Source organism: Dasypus novemcinctus, chromosome X, assembly GCF_030445035.2.
Source record: "Dasypus novemcinctus isolate mDasNov1 chromosome X, mDasNov1.1.hap2, whole genome shotgun sequence".
Taxonomy (NCBI): domain Eukaryota; kingdom Metazoa; phylum Chordata; class Mammalia; order Cingulata; family Dasypodidae; genus Dasypus; species Dasypus novemcinctus.
Window position 1 is genome coordinate 121,201,627 of NC_080704.1, and position 18,130 is coordinate 121,219,756.

Below are 18,130 nucleotides of genomic sequence, written 5' to 3' on the forward strand. Positions count from 1 at the left end.
AAACCAGCTGCTACTCACTATAATGTGTTAACCATTAACTCTATCAATTTCTACATGTTTACAGTCAAGTTAATTAGAAGTTCTACATACATTAAGCATTAGTACATCTTCACAGCCCTCCTTGTATCTCCTCATGACCTGCACTCTAGGTTTTAAATGCATGTGTTTAATCTTCATATTTATTTCATATTAGTGAGACCATGCAATGTTTATCCTTTTGTGTTTGACTTATTTCACTTAGCATAATGTCTTCAAGATTCATCCATGTTATCATATGTGCCCCAATTTCGTTTCTTCTTATAGCAACATAGTATTCCATCATATGTATATATCACATTTTGTTTATGCACTCATTGGTTGATGGTCACATGAGTCATTTCCATCTTTTTGCAACTGTGAATAATGCTGTTGTGAACATCAGTGTGCAAATGTCTGTTTGTGTCACAGTTTTCAGTTCTTCTGGATATATTCCTAGTAAAGGAATTGCTGGATCACATGACAATTCTATTTTTAGCTTCCTGAGGAACTGCCAAACTCTCTTCCACAGAGGCTGCACCATTTTACAATCCCACCAACAGTGAAGGAGTGTTCCTATTCTCAATATCCTCTCCAGCACTTTTCTCTCTTTTTTTAATAATGATCATTCTTTGTGGTGAGAGATGATATCTCATTGTTGATTTGATTTGCATTTCCCTAATAGCTAGTGATTTTGTACATTTTTTCATATGCTCTTAGACCATTTGTATTTCCTCTTTGGAGAAATGTCTATTTAAGTTTTTTGTTCCCCCCCCCCCACTTTTTTTTAAGTCTAAAAAAAACTACTGATTTAATGCAATTCCATCAATATTCTTTATTTTTTTCTAACTTTTTAAAATTCATTTTTTAAAAAATATTACATTCAAAAAACATGAAGTCCCATTCAACCCCACCGCCCCCACCCCCCACTCCCCCCACAGCAACACTCTCTCCCATCAATATTCTTATATATATATACTTAAATTTTTTAAAAGATACTTAGATTACATAAATGTTTCATAACAAATATAGGGAATTCCCATATGTCCTGCTCCCTACCCCTCCCACATTTTCCCATGTTAACAACAGCCTTCATTAAAGTGGTACATTTGTTACAATTGAAGAACACATTTTGGAGCACTACCACTAAGTGTGGATTATAGTTTATATTGTGGTTTACACTCTCTCCTGCACATTTTTTAAAGTTATGACAAGATATATAATGGCCTGTATCTGTCATTGAAATGTCACTCAAGACAATTCCCAAGTCCCAAAAATGCCCCCAAATTACACCAATTTTTCTCTCCCCCTCCCCTCAGAACCTCCAGTGGCCACTGCATCCTCATGAATGATAAAAGTTTTTCACTGCTAGAAATCACAATAAGTCTATAGTAGAATAACAGTAAATCTACTGTAGTCCACTGTTCATTCCCCAGTCTTGAGAATTCTGGGATGGTGATGCCCACTCTGCCTCTAGTTTAGATGGGGCATAGGTCCCATGGGGCAGATGGATAGGAATACCTTGCTTGCAGTTGCAGACTATCTCTGTTCCTTGAGATGTCATTATCCATCGTCTTCTTGTTTTTTGTCCTGGGTGAGTCCAATTAACTGGAGAGTAGATGTTGCAACTCTGTTGAGATTCAGGGCCCAACTGGTACATGGACATCCAAAAGATTTAAGTCTCTTGGCCATAAACCTATCAACTCTAGTACTAACTATTGGTTTGAATAGAAGGGGCTGAAGAGCCATGTGTATGGAAACCACAACTGAGTCCAACTCTGTCACACTGGGGATCATAAATTCCAAAATAGGGCCCACTGGCAGGGCGCTAATCTCTTGAGCAGTCTGCCCTGCCTATATTGTCTGGATGTTTCCAGAGCCCTCAAGACCCCTACTATATGATTTTGCCCACTTTTCAATTGAATTGCTTGCTCTTTTACTGTTGAGTTGTATGATCTCTTGAAGTTGAATGGTAATCAAGCCCATTTCGGATATGTGGTTTCCAAATATTTTCTCCCATTGAATGGGCTGCATTTTCATCTTCTAGACTAAGTCCTTTGAATCACAGAAGTGTTCAGTTTGAGGAGATTTTATTTATCCATGTTTTCTCTCATTTTTCATGCCTTTGGTATAAGGTTTAAGACTTCACCAGCTACCACTAGGTCTTGAAGATGTTTTCCTACATTCTCTTCCAGGAGCTTTGTGGTTCTAGTTTTTGTATTTAAGACTTTGAAACATTTTGAGTTAACTTATACGTAAGATATGAGATAAAGGTCCTCTTTCTTTCTTTTGGATATGGATGTCCAGTTCCCCCAACACCACTTGTTGAATAGACTGCTCTGCTTGATCTGGGTGGTTTTGACAGGCTAGTCCAAAATCACATGACCATAGACATGAGAGTTCCATTTTGAAATTTCAATTCCGTCCCATTGGTCTATGTGGCTTTCTTTACAAAAGTACTATGCTGTTTGTACCATGTAGCTATGCAGTATGATTTAAAGTCCAGAAGTGAGAGTCCTCCAACTTTGCTCTTCTTTTTAAAGATGTTTCTGGCATTTTGGGCCCCTTACCCTTCCAAATAAATTTGACCATTGTATTTGTTTAAAAAACCCTGGCGAATAATTCAGGACTCCCAAGTATGGGAGTTTAATATTATCTTGTTTATTGTGTTGGTCTCCACCCACTGATATAAGGCAGTATGACAAGTTGGACGCTTAGATATTCCATAGAAGCCTGTCCCAGGTGCATCCTATCCCATATACCTCCCACACGACACCCTAAACCAGTAACCCTCCCCCACTGCTACATTTGCCAAAAGAACATTTCCAACATTATAAGTTTAACCACAGACCTGCAAATCCCCTTTCTTCTTCCCTCAACACTCTATCCAGTCCTATGGGTAGTCCAAACCTCCCCCCCAACCTTACTGCCCCTCACAGACAAGCACCACTGAACCCAATCATGTCACTGCACCACTGTTATCCCCATCCACTGTCCAGCCATAGCCTTTTACCTTATCATAGGTTTTGCCCTTACGGGCATTGGCTCACCACCCTCTATTCCCTTTCTGTATCCTATAAACCTATCTTCCAGACTCTAGCTCTGTGAATCTGCTCAGTTTGTTTAATTCATATCAGTAAGATCATGTCATATTTGTCCTTCAGTGCCTGGCTTACTTTACTCAACATAAGGTCTTCAAGATTCATCCATGTTATCCCACGTGTTAATACTGCATTCTTTCTTAACAGCTGGTTAATATTCTGTTGCATGTATATACCACAGTTTGCTTATCCATTCATCTGCTGATGGAAATTTGGGTTGCTTCCAGAATTTTTATTGGGACATTATTATGTTGGTATATTAATTTTGGCAGAACTGACATTTTAATGATATTTAATCTTCCAATCCATGAGCATGGAATGTTTTCCCAATCATTTAGGACTTTCTGGAATTTTTTTTAGCTATACATTGTAGTTTTCTTAATAAAGTGCTTTACACCCTTGGTTAACTTTATTCCTAAATATTTTATTCTTTTAGTTGCTATTGTAATGCTTGATAGGACTCACTGGCGAAACCATTTGGTCCTGGGCTTTCCTTTTTGGGGAATCGTTTGATGAGTTTTTCAAACTCTTTTCCTGTGATTGGTTTGGTGAGGTCTTCTATTTCTGTTAGGGTCAGTGTAGGTTATTTGTACATTCCTAGGAATTTTTCTATTTCAGCTACACTGTCTAGATTATTGGCATACAGTTGTTCATATTATCCTCTTATGATCCCTTTTATTTCTTTCAGGTCAGTATTAATGTCCCTGTTTTCATTTTTTATTTTATTTGTTTGCATCTTCTTTTTTTCTTTGTTGGTCTAACTATGGGTTTGTTGATTTTTATTAATCATCTCAAAGAACCAACTTTTGGGTTTGTCAGTTTTCTCAATTTTTCTTTTTGATTTCAATTTCATCTACTTCTGCTCTGCTCATCATTTCATTCTGTCTGTTTGCTTTGTTATAGTTTGCCATTTATTTCTAGTTCCTACAGCTGTTTTGTTGGGTCATTGTTTTTAGGTCCTTCTTTTTTTTTATGTAAGCATTGAGGGTAATAAATTTCCTTCTCAGGACTGCCTACATTGCATTCCATAGGGTCTGATATGTTGTGTTCTTATTTTCATTTGTCTTAAGATATTTATTGATTTCTCTCCCAGTTTCCTCTTTGACCATTCATTATTTAAGGATGTGTTGTTTAATCTCATTTATATGTGAATTTTCCCTTTTCCCACCTGTTGATTTCCAACTTTATTCCATTAAGATGAGTGAAAGTGACTTGTATAAGTTTTGAACTTGCTGTATTTATTGAGATCTGTTTTATGACCCAACATATGGTCTATCCTGAAGAAAGATCCATGAGCATATGAGAAGAGTGTACATCCTGATATTTGAGGGTGCAAGGTTCTGTATATTTCTATTTGGTTTAGTCTGTTATACTCCCTGTTATTTTATTGATCTTCTGCCTGCATAGTTTATCCAATGCTGAGAGTGGTACAGTGAAGTCTCCAACTAATATTGTAGCAATATCTATTTCTCTTTTCAGTTTTGCCAGTGTTTGCCTTGTGTATCTTGGGGCATCCTGGTTAGGTGCATATACATTTATGATTGTTATTTCTTCTTTGTGCAGTATTTTATTAATACATATTGTCCTTCTTTAAATAATAATCATTCTGCTTTAGAGTCTATTTCATCATATAGAAATATAACTACTCCAGGTTTTTTTGGTTTTTTTTTGGTTGCTGCATGCATGCAATGCAACATCTTTTTCCAACCTTTCACTTTCATCGTATTGGCATCCTTGGGCCTAAGGTAAGTCTCTTCTGGACAGCATATATATGGCTAATATTTTCTTATCCATTTTGCCAATCTGTGGTTTTTGATTGGAGAGTTTAATCATTTAACATTCACTATATTACTGAAAAGTCAGTTCTTATTTCATTGATTTTGACCTTTGGGTTTTATCTGACATAGTTTATTTTCACCACTCTTTGGACACTTTTAGTTACTGTAACTGATATAATCTTCATTTCTAAACTCCCTGTAACTGATATAATCTTCATTTCTAAACTCCCTTCCAAGTCTCTCTCTCTCCTGTCTTTTCCTTTCAGGCTGTAGTACTCCCCTAGTATGTCCTGCAAAGCCAGTCCCTTTGTTATAAACTCTCTCGGTTTCTGTTTTTCCGTGAATATTCTAAACTAGCCCTCATTTTCAAAGACAATTTTACTGTATGTAAGATTCTTTGTTGGCAGTTTTTCTCTTGCAGTATCTTAAATATATCATACCACTGCCTTCTTTTTTCCATGGCTTCTGATGAGAAATCTGCACTTAATCTTATTAGGTATCCCTTGCATGTTATGTATTGCTTTTCTCCTGCTGCTCTCAGAATTTTTTCTAGTCTTTGGGTTTAACATTCTGATCAATATGTCCCTCAGAGTTGGTCTATTTGGATTTGTTCAGATGGAAGTACACTGTGCTTCTTGGACATGGATATCTATGTCCTTCAATAGTGTTAGGGAATTTTCTACCATTATTTCTTCAGATATTCCTTCTGCCCCTTCTCCCTTCTCTTCTCCTTCTGGGACACCCATGACACATATGTTTGCATGTCTCTTGCCATCATCCAGTTCCCTGAGACCCTTGCAATTTTTTCCATTCTTTTCTTCATCTATTCTTTTGTTTTTTCCCTTTTAGAAGTGATGTCTTCAAGTTCACCAATCCTTTCTTCTGCCTCCTTACATCTGCTGTTATATGCCTCCAGTGTGTTTTTAATATTGTGTCTTTCATTCTCATATCTGATATTTTTCTATATATGCTTTCAAGTTCTTATTTGTGTTCACCGTGTCTTCTTAATATCCTTAATCTCTTTAGCCATCTTGTTGAATTTATTAAGGACATTTGAACATCTATGATTAGTTGTCTCAATTCCTTTATATCACCTGGAGGCTTATCTTGTTCCTTTGACTGGACAATATCTTCCTGTTTATAGGTATGGTTTGTAAATTTTTGTTGTTGTCTTGGCGTCTGCCTTACTAGGTCTATTTTTTTCTGGGTGCAGTCTCTTTCTTCAGTTTAGGGCTTTCTTGTCCTTTCTCCCTGCTGGTTGTGTAGTAGGAGCTGAGGATATAGTTGGTACTGTAAGCTGTGGAAGTTGAAGCTGCTTACATTGCCCCAGGAACTGGAAGAAGCTTCTCCCACGTTTGTCCTCTGCAGGGGTGTTGACAGACTACCAGCTGTGAGTAATATTCCCAGTCATGCAGGCCAAGACCATTTGTAATTGTCTGGAGAGATTGATGAAAGTTAATGTTTCTTTCTCCCCTGCCTGAAGCAGTGATGGTGATGCACAAGTGGGCAGCAATCTATGCTGTGTGGGTTCAAAATGACTATAGTTGCCCAAGTACACTAATATAGCCCTGCCCTCCTCCTCTCCTGCAGATGAACCCTCTGGAGTGCCAAAAAATCTAATTTGTATGGGTCTGAGTATGCCTGCAGTTGCCCTGAGAGGCTGAGGGAGTACTGTCCCTTTTGCCCTTTAGGGGATGGGAATGGAACAACAGACACCCAACAGTTCAGTCCTTGTACTACCATTTCCTGGAGATGCTGAAGAAACACCAGCCCTTTCTTGTCCTATTGGGGGGTTTGTGGGGGGGCGTTGATGAACAGGTGCTAGACAGTCCAGTCTGTGGAGGTCAAAAGTGCCTGCTGTTGTCTGAAAGGCTAAGAAAACACCAGCTAACTTCTATCTGGGGAGTGGGTGTAGATCCAAAGGTACCCACCAGTCCAGTCCATGCAGGTTACAAGTGCCTGATGTTGCTCTGTACAGCTGAGAAATCACCAGTTCCATCCTATACTATTGGGAGCTTGGGATGGATACACAGGTACCCACCAGTCCAGTCTTTGTAGGATGAAGGTGTCTGCCCCTGCCTGGAAAGGCTGAGGAAACACAGCTCACCTCCTATCCTACTTGGGGGAGGCAATAGAACTACAGGTGTCTGTTCAGTCTGTGTTGACTAAAAGCACCTGCATTACCCAGAGAGACTTGGGAAACACTTCCCCCTCTTGTCCTATTGGGGTGGGGATGGAGCCAGAGGTGCGCTACTGTTGAGTTCATGAAGGCCAAAAGTGCTTGCAGTTGCCCTGATAGGCTGAGGAAACACAAATTGCCTCCTATTTTATGGGAGGGTTGGGGTGGAAATGGAATGAAAGGCATTCAATAAACCATTTCATGTGGGCTGTAAGCACCTGCAGTTGCCTGGAGAGGTTGAGGAAAACTCCTACTGGGGGTGGAGGGGTGAAGATGGAATTGAAGGCGCTCAGCAAACCAGTTTTTGGGGGCCAAAAGCTCCTGCAGTTGCTCAGAGAGGCTATGGAAACACAGCTCCTCTCCTATCCTATTGGGGCATGGAGATAGAGCACCAGGTGTCCAAATATTAAGTCTATGCTGGCCAAAAAATGCCTGCAGTTTACCCGTAGAGGCTGAAGCAGGTCCCCACAGCTTCTTCCCTGCCGAGGTGGGGCTGGAGCCTAGGCTAGGGCTATAATCCTATCTGTGTCCCTACTTTCACTGTGATTTTTAGTCTGCACAGCTTCTCCTCATGCCAGGGGTGAGTTAAAATTGCAGTTACCAGTCTCTTTCTGACTTAGACAGGTTCAAACTTTAGCTGTTCTTAAGATTATACTTTAGCTAGCTGAATTTAGTAATCAGTAGCTGAAGTCTGTAGCCAACCCTCTCTTCCTCCCCATTTTTGGGAAATGGCACTTCCAATTCCAGCCACAGAATAACTCCTGAGGCAGCTTGTGCCATCAACATTGGTCTCCATGGCGTTTAGTGCTCTATTCACTCATCTCTGCAGATGGGTAGTTTCCTCCTTCCATTCTTTCAAGGATGTTGCAGGATGCTCTTCTGGTTTCCTGGGGCCCCCAAACAGGTGCTTCAGATAGCTCTGGGTGATTTCTAACTGCTCTGTAGGATGAGCTGACTCTTGGGGCTCCTTACTCAGTCACTATCTTCCCCTGCTTGTATTAAATAATCTTATTTCTTTCTGATTGGAGACCATCATTGTTTTAAGTCTTTTGTGTCCTTGGGAACACTTAAAGCCTTGCCTGCTAAGAGTGGTGGTCTGGCTTGATAACATATGAATATATTTTCTCCCCATGAGCCAATATATTTCTTGAGGGCACTAAGTATATTTTTCATTTTTATAATGTGGCATATGATTAGTAATCCAAAATATTTTAGTAAATGGAATAAGACTGAATACAATTAATGATCTGGTGTGATTTTGTCATCAACTACTTGTAGCTGCTTTATTTATTTTGAGTTTTTTGTAAATGTTACCAGTTTGGAAGATTCCTCAGAGGTAGGGTGAGGTAGTAGAAAGAGTAGCTTGGGAGACAGGTGGCATTTGTGTCAGTTCAGACTTAGCTGACTGACCTTAGACAAGTCATTTCAGACCAAATTTTCCCTAAACTCTTGACAATTCCATTCTGTGAGTGAGAAAGGCTATATCTTCTGAAAGTCAGCACAGATACATGAGAGAAGGTAACTTTGTTACCTTACCTTCAACTTGCTTAAAATGATGCATTTTGCCCTTTTCTCCCAGTTTGAACTGATTGATTTATTTGATTTATTTTCTTGACTTCATTGACACAACTCATTATGGTCCTGACCTTTTGTTTTGGATTGGGAATCAAATGGAGTCATAGAATTAAAGCTTTTACTCAGATTATTACAGCGATTAAAGTCTTGCATTGGGAAAGTCACATAACAAAAACTTAATAATAATATCAATTCTATTTTATATTAATGTCAATAATATAAATATCATATTTTCTTTGTTCCATACTGTATGGCAAGGGCTGAAAAAGAATTCTCATTTAAACCTCAACAACCTACGATGTAGGTAATATATCATTAATCCTATTATACAGTTAAGGAAACTGATGCTCAAACAGGGTAAACATTCCCCAGGTTACCCAGTCTGAACTCTTCACTATTATGTGATAGTGGCTGCTCAAAACAATTTTTGAATGAAAGAATGACATTATCCAGCAGATCATATCTGCTTGTTTCAACTAAAAGGAGTAGAAGTAGTACTTGCTACCATTCACTGAGTACTTCCTATGTATCAGGTACTTTTCTAAGTAATATACATGTATTATTTTATTTAATTCTCACTATAATGCTTTGAAGCAGGGTTCATTATCATCCGCATTCACAGATGAAGAAATTGAACCTTGGAGAAATTAAATGACTTACCCAAGGAAGCACATATTATAGGTGCCTGAATCCAAAATCTATGTTCTTTCTAGTACTCCAGGCTGCCTATATATAGCAAAGTAGTTTTTGCAAATATCTCCTTTACTTTCTGTTCTCATATTGAGTGTTTGAGATTTATTTGCTTGACTATTTAGGTCTTTTTCCTGTGCTCTACTCACTTTGCCCAGGCCCTCAGTGTACACTTTCTCATGGTACAATCTCTCCCAGAGACAAAGGAGCAAATAGAATATCTTGTTGCTGATTTACTACCATCTCAATATAAACACTTATCAGTGTTGTTGAGATTTCATCTCTCTAGCCCATCTGTGAGACTAATTTTAATTTGGTGCCATCTGCCACAGACAAATGAATAATTAAGGCACAGCCCATAGGGGTGGGCCATGCTGAGAAGTTTGGCTTAGCCTCTTTCCACTTGCCTGCATTGATGCAATAGACCAAGAAGGAAAATTACTTGGGTAGGTTCTTGGCGCAAAAGCAAGCAGCTCTACCTCCCTGTTGCTCAAATATTTAGATTCCAGTAAAGGAAGAGAGATTACTTTGGGATCATATAACTTTCCTGTCAGCAGAAGAGAGATTACTGCCATCCAGACCAGGCAGAAGGAGGTAATCTGTGACCTGACCCAGGCCAGGTCCCTTACCAGCTTTGTGATGTGTGCCACTTGCCAGCTGGTCTCTCCCACTCAATATGACATGCTAAGTCAAAGTGATGGACTAAAGCTACAAATAATAATTTGCCTCTGTCTACCATTTTTAAACGTTTTTTTCAAAAGATTTTGGCATACCTTTATCTTTTTTCTGCCTCACAAAAGACCCCTGGAATTTTAGGGGTAGATATTATTAGCATCATTTTCCAAATGAGGAAACTGAGCTACAGAATCATTCTATGACTTTCCCAGGGTCAGAGCTACAAGCTTGCTAGCACCTTGAACACTGGGTTAAGGTCTGTCACTTTGTCTTCTAGACCAGTAGTTTTCCAGCTTTGCTTACTTTGCAGGGGTAAAGGAGGTATGGAAGTGTGCGTGTGTGTGTGAGAGAACAAGTGGGGCTTTGGGTCCCCACTTTCACTTAAATTAAGGCTGCTCTTTTCTATTTGGGTCTTTTTACAACTGGAAAGGATTTCATGCTATGAAAGACTGCTGATGCAACTTTGAAAACCACTTGTATATAACAGTATTTCTCCAAGAGAGGTACATAGACGTCTTACCTACAAATTGGTGTGGGGGGAAGGGATTAAGATGGTGATTCCAGGCCCAAATTCCAAGATTCTGATTCTGTAGGTAAACAGCAGGGCTCAGGGATCTGCATTTTGACCAGTTTCCCAGATGCACAACAATTAATTTTGAACTAGCTCTGAGAATATAGATACAAGTCTCCTCTCTGGATTATAGCTGGTTTTGCTCTTTCTGCTGACAATCTTCTTTTAGTAGCCCCCAAAGTCAGTAGACCAAAGGTGGCAAGTTTGATAGATGAAAAATAGGCTGCCATTAGACATTATGCAGTTCAAAATGTTGAAACCTGAGAATAATTTAAGTGTCACCCTAAGGAATCATAAAACCCCCAGGTCACTAAATCTACCCCTAAAGAAATAGGCTTCAGTGGTTAGGGAGTAGACACTGCCACAAGGATAGGATTTTTGGAACACTAAAAGATAGCACACACACACACACACACACACACAGACAGAGACAGAGACATAGAGACACAGACACCCAGAGAGAAAGAGAATCCTCCACTTGCTGTTTGGGGTAGGAAATTTTACCTGATAGAGTACCATCATTCCTACTTTCAGATTTGGTGCCTATTAAAAATGCAGGTCTCCTTGTGAGTGATAATACTTAAAGCAAATATCAGTAACTTTTGCCCAACTGCTGATCTTTACCTGGGAGCAATTTGTGAGAGGCCAGAAGAGAGCAAATTATAGACTGGGACTGGGGAAGGGATGCAATAGAGGAGAGACCTTTCTGACAGCCTGGGGCTAAACTCCTTACACAGTAAAGTCAAAGAGAGGTTTGGTTTATAAACCCAAGGTTGTTGGAGGTCATCTGTGCCCAATTCCCTGGAGAGATGGGGGAGGGCCTCTGAGAACAGACACAGTTGTTTGATTCTGTCTGTGGGAGGAGTGCTTCCTGAGAATGGCCTGTTCAGTTAGTCTTTTAGGAGGTCTGTGTTTGCTCACATCACTGATTGCTCCCAGGTAAATATATCTTTTTTCTTTCTCCCAGAAAAGCAGAGCTCCAGCACTGTGGCAGCCTGTTGTTACAGTTACTGACATATGACTTCTCACAGCGATTGCTAGAAGAGTGGCAGAAAATGAAATTTAGCAGAGGCTAGTTGTGGGGTTAGGGGAGATAGGAGTAAGGGAGGAGATGGCTGCTGAAGAGACTTGTTGATGGTGTTGACAGCTTTCTAGGTTGTGATATCCAAGTATGGACAAAGGATGTCTTATATTGTCCTAGTGAAGATTGCATGCCTCAAATAGCTTCACACAGGTCCCATATGCCTGACATTCCAACATTAGATAGGTGTTGTGACAGTTTGAAGTCGGTGAATCCCCAAAAGAGAAATATTATGCTTTTGAACTAATCCACCCCTGTGGGTTTGATGCCCTTTTGATTGGACTACATCAGCGAGGCATGACTTAGGTTGCATCTCTGCCCTCTTGCTGGGTCTTATATAAATGGAGACACAGAAAGAGACACGGGAAAAGAGAGTTTTGTCATTTTTGATCCTCTCATGTGAGAGAGGACTCAAGGATCGCTAGCAGCCAAAGCTTAAGTATAAAATTCCCAAGAGCCTGGGCCCAGGGATCAGCTCAAGGCTGTAGGATGAGCCATATGCATAATAGCCACAGATGAACTTGTGAAGAAAGGAGAATGGCTGAGACTGAAAAAGGAGGCCCAGAAATAGACAAGCCTTATGCCTGGTTGCCCACAGCTGAGCTCCAGGAGACGGTAGATTCTGGAGGAGAAGGCAGTAACCTTGACAGAGATCAGTGGTCATCTTGCTTCACCATGTGGCAGGACTCCAGGATCACCAGTAGCTGACTTTGGTGAGAAAGCATCTCTGATGGTGTTTTCATTTGGACTTTCCATGGCCTGGGAACTGTAAGCTTTTATCCCATGTAAAGTCCCCATTATAAAAACCAACCCATTTCTGGTACATTGCATCAGCAGTCCTGTGGCAAACTAAGACAGAATAGGCATTCCTGTGAATTAAGCATTGCCTTTTCCCACGGGTGGTTATGCCTTATATTGCACTCTAGCAAAAGTTTATATGGTTTCTTCTTCCCGACAGGTAGAGCCTCAGGGTTTGTTAGAGCACTGGGGAAAGATGGGGGAAATAAGGTCCATCAAATAAGAATTGTATCTACTTTCAAAATTCAGGTAGGGCTGATATTTCTAGCCCCTTTTCTGGTACATCATCTGTGCTCTCGTCTTTCTTAAAATAGTTATGAAACTTGAATATGAAAGTTTAGGAGGTGTTGTTAAATTGGCTATCCATGTGCTTATCTGGGAGATACACTTAACTCCTTTATGCACATCAGCAAATATTTATGTATCATCCATTGTGTATAAGTGCTTGGTTAGTTACTGATGGAGAAAGCATAGAAACAGGCATTAGATATGTGCCTCACATTTAAGAAACAATCTAGTTAGAGACTAGACATTTACAGAAGTAAACTTAATCAACATTACAAAATGATTCTTGATCGGTGCTAAGTTAAGGGAAGGGTTAATGGGCTGCAGGATTTTAGAAGTGGGAAATATCACCATAGAACAAATTAGTTTTTGAATAGGGAATATGTTCACACCTCTCTGCTTTGCCACTGATCCAAATCCTGCAGGTCTGTCCTTTCCAAAGAGCTCATCCATTCTCCTTTGCTCTACCTTGTCTCAGAATTACTGTCCTGGGAATTCTTAGACTTACTTATGCTAGTGTTTAAGAGGGTGGGTTCAGGAGCTAAGCTGCTTGGGTTTTAATCCTGTCTCTGACATTTACTCACTGTAATCTTGGACAATTGATTTAACAATCCTGTAACTTGACTTTTCTCAGTGGTAATATAGGAATGTTAATAGCAGTGTCTACCCAACAGAGTTGCTGAAAGGATCAGATGAGATGTGTAAGATGCTTAGCACAGTGCTGGTTGCATATTTTTCAATCACTAAATAAACATTTATTCAGTGCTGTTCCAGGCACTTTTATCACTCTGAGATACAGCAGTGGACAAGAGAGATAGATGCTGACAGGGAAGGTGGGAGGGATTCAGGCCCTGTACCAGAGTAACTTTTAATCTAATGTCTTCCTTTCGGCTTTTTGAAATCCAGTCCTTCCTCCCTCCCTCCCTCCCTTCCTTCCTTCACTTCCTTCCCCCGCCCCGAGTTGTCTATTCTCTGTGTCTATTCGCTGCGTGTTCTTCTTTGTCCGCTTTCTGTTGTTGTCAGTGGCACGGGAATCTGTGCTTCTTTTTGTTGCATCATCTTGTTATGTCACCCTCCGTGTGTGACGCACCATTCCTGGGCAGGTTGCACTTTCTTTTGCACTGGGCAGCTCTCCTTATGGGGCGCACTCCTTGCGCGTGGGGCTCCCCTATTCAGGGGACATCCCTGCGTGGCATCGCACTACTTGCGCGCATCAGCACTGCCCATGGGCCAGCTTCACATGGGTCAAGGAGGCCCAGGGTTTGAACCGCGGACCTCCCATGTGGTAGACGGACGCCCTAACTACTGGGCCAAGCCCGCCTCCCAAAATCCAATTCTTAGTCTATGAATTATCACTTAGATTTTTTCATGCCTTTTTTGTTTAACTAGGGAATTATTTAAAGTTGTGAATTTCCTTTAAACCTAGCATTGGCCATATCCCATAAATTTGATATAGAGTGTTTCTATTATTAACATTTTCTAAATACCTTGCAACTTTGTTTTTGATTTGTATTATTTCTACTTTGTTGAATGCATTGAGGCATTCCATTTCTGATTCAGCATTTTCTGCATCCATACCATGTGCCTGGTGCTATGCTCCAAAGGAAATGAGATGGTGAAGAGTCCTGTCTGACCTGAAATAAGTGTTTAAGAGGGATTAGGGGAAGATGAGACTGGAAAAGGCCACTACATGAAGAGTATTGAGTGCAAGGCTTCATGGATTTGTTTCTCTTCTAATGAGGTGCCCTTGTGCTTATCAAACATTTGGTCAGAAAAGACAGGATTGGTATGATAAGTTAAGAAGAATAAATAAGCACCTTTATGCAGAATGGCTTGAGAGAAGGGAAGAGGCTAGAGTCATGGAGTCCACTAATATACCCACATCCTGGGTAGGACTAATGTTCTCAAACAGAGGGAATTGTATCTCTCGAGAAAACTGGTGGCTCCCAATGAGTTAGGGCATTCGAGTATGTCAAACCCTAACATTGTTGCAAATATCTCTGAATATGGTCCTTCAAGTAATGAAAACTGATTTTCACTGTGGGCTCTGAGAGGAGGGGGAAAGAGGTATTGAATATATGGAATCAGTGTAACTGTGGGACAATGGAAGTGTTCCACAAGATCATGCAATGATGGATATAGGACATGTTAAATTACACCAAAAGTGTATAAAAGTCTATAGGCTAAAATGTAAACCATAATGTAAAACATAAGATAAGTAAAAATTTAGAAAATTGTATAGTCTAAAATATAAACTATAATGTAAACCCAAATGGAACCATGTTTGAAAGCTATTATTTTAGTATCTGTCCATCAGCTGCAGCAAATATAATATGAACATATAAAAAGATCATTGCTGGGGAAGGGACAAAGGTTTTGATGTTGGATATGTGGGAGTACCAGATATTGTATATGTGAATTACTGTGATCTAAAACTTATGTGAAGCTTTCTGCCTCCGCTGCCGCCATGGTGCCCGTGAAAAAGCTTGTGGTGAAGGGGGGCAAAAAAAAGAAGCAGGTTCAGTAGGCTGAAGTTCACTCTTGACTGCACCCACCCAGTAGAAGATGGAATCATGGATGCTGCCAATTTTGAGCAGTTTCTGCAAGAAAGAATTAAAGTTAATGGAAAAGTTGGTAATCTTGGTGGAGGGGTTGTAACCATTGAAAGGAGCAAGAGCAAGATTACTGTAACCTCAGAGGTGCCCTTTTCCAAAAGGTATTTGAAATATCTCACCAAAAAATATTTGAAGAAGAATAATCTACGTGATTGGTTGCGTGTAGTTGCCAACAGCAAGGAAAGCTATGAATTACACTACTTCCAGATTAACCAGGATGAAGAAGGGGAGGAAGATGAGGATTAAAACTCACTTATCCTGGATTTTTGTATGAGTCGTTTAATAAAACTTGGGAACCCAAAAAATAAAAAATAAAACTTATGTGAAGACAAACTTAATAATTAGGAAAAAAAGAAAGGATGAAGACACTGAGGAAGAAATAGAAGAAATTGCTTGCCACTGTATGTACAGGGCAACACCTTAGTGGTGATGAAAGGCAAAATGTCAAAAACAAAGCTTTTTCATTTTTTCATTTTTTGATACCCCAATTTATTTTTCCTTTATTAAATTTTTCTAAATTACTATGTATTCTATACCTAACCTTTAAACCCATCACTACATTCCATTTTACTATTAATGGAACCTGGCAATATATTAGGCTTCAATTTTGAAGAAGTTTTGGACCACAGAGAGGTTCAACTATGTCAGGGGAGGAACACTGGTGTGGGGTGTTATTGATAGAGGGCACATGGTTAGGAGGGAGTTCTCCAGGGCATGTATACGGGGTATATAAAAATATTTGGATATTTTTATAGTGGTTACTGTTAAAAATGACAACTGAGGAAGTGCTGACTTCCTAGCCAGGGTGCTCTATCACATTCCCCAAAGGAACAGCAACAATCCCCCAAGTGCAATGCCAAAGACCAATAAAGAAGGATACTGATGATATGCTTATAAGCCTGTGCACCTGAAATATGCACTAGGTCTATAACTGCAGGGTGCCTAAGAGTTACCTCCTGAGAGTCTCCATGTTGCTCAAATGTGGCCACTCTCTAAGCCAAACTCAGCATATAAATACACTACCTTCTCCCCAGCATGGGACATGACTCCCAGGGATGAGCCTCCCTGGTGCCAAGGGATTACTACCAAGTACCAGCTGATGTAACTAGAAAAAGACCTTGAATAAAAGTGGGAAATGTAAAGGACAAATGAGTTTATATGGCTATGAGTCTCCAAAAAATAGTTGAGAGGTCATCAGAGGGGTCACACTTATGCCTCAGCAGGGTCCCAGAGACAGCCAAAGTAGATACAACCCCAGTTACTGGTTCTCCTAAGGACTACAGAGACCCACAGGTTCTATGGTCATGGTAGATGGCTCTGGAGTTCAGGGCCATGTCAGCTGACCCTACTTTGGAGTTTGTGTTCCTGAGTGTGATGGAGTTGGACTCATATGTGACCTTTCTACACATGCCTCTTCTTTTACTTTAATGGGAACTGTGGTTGGCACTGGTGTTGTTGTATACTCAGGAGACCTGAATCTCTGGACTGTCCATGTGATAGCCAGGCCCTGAAGCTCAGCAGACTTGCAACTCCTACCTTCTGGTTTACTGGACTTACTCAGCCAGCTAACAGGGAGGTGAAGAAGGTCAACTGCCACACCAGGGAACCAAGAGTTCCTACAACTGCAAGCAGGAGAATTGCAACCATCATCCATGTGGAATCTAGGCCCCCTCTTGATATAGATGTGGAGTGGACACAACCTTTCCAGGGTCCACAGGATGGAGGAATAGAGTATGGATTAGAGTGGATTTACTGATATTCTATTCATGTACTATTGTGATTAGTAATTGAAGAAAATGTAGCATTGATGTGGAGAAAGTGGCCATGGTAGCTGCTGAGGGTAGGGAGTGGAATGAAGAGATGTGATGAGGTGGCATTTTCAGGACTTGGAGTTGTCCTGGGTGGTACTGCAGGGACAGTTACTGGACATTGTATGTCCTGCCATGGCCCACTGTGTGGACTGGGGGAGAGTGTAAACTATAATGTGGACCATTGGCCATGTGGTTCAGCAGTGCTCAGAGATGTATTTACCAAATGCAATGAATGACCCATAATGATGGAGGAGGTTGTTTTTATGGTAGGATTGGAGTGAAGGGGGTGGGGGGTATATGGGGACCTCATATTTTTTGAATATGACAAAAAAATAAAAAAAATATATCAGGAAGGATGTAATCACAGGGTTTGGGGATTGACAAGGTGGTAACGGAGAGGACACAATCAAAGATGACTCCAAATCATCAAATCTAGATGCCGAGGAGTAAAGGAGAATCACAAAGATAAAACACTCCAACATCCAGGGTTGGAACACAGTTATATAACAGGTACTGGAAAAGTATGTGAGTCCTTATATCTATCTGAATCTGTACTATAACCCTCAAGTTTAAAGGCCTCCCCATTCTGTCTTCTGGAGAGAGACTGGAGAGAAGGAGAAAGACCAGATATGTGTTTGGTTTCCCGTTTTCTATTAATAGAATGTAACCTGTAAGTAGAGGAAGAAAAAGAAGATACACAAAGCAAGGGGTAGATAGTGTAGAAGAAACTTGAATATTCTGAAAATGGAGAACAATGTAAATTTGAATTATTACATATTTACTGTAAAAAGGGAACTACTAAGAAGGAAAGGGAAAATAAATAAAACTCAGTGAAATGGACTGAGTTACAAATTCCAGAAAAAAACATGTTCTAGCAGGAAATATAATGTCCTGCAAGGCCCTGCTATAACCCACTGAATGGACTGGGAGAGAGTGTAAACTACGATGTAAACTAT

General features: G+C 40.2%; 1 protein-coding gene across 2 annotated transcripts in view; it reads right to left on the bottom strand.

Moving 5' to 3' along the window:
* TRPC5 (transient receptor potential cation channel subfamily C member 5) overlaps positions 1–18,130 on the bottom strand; it is a 425,684-nt gene that overhangs the window by 227,358 nt on the left and 180,196 nt on the right. The window lies entirely within an intron of this gene.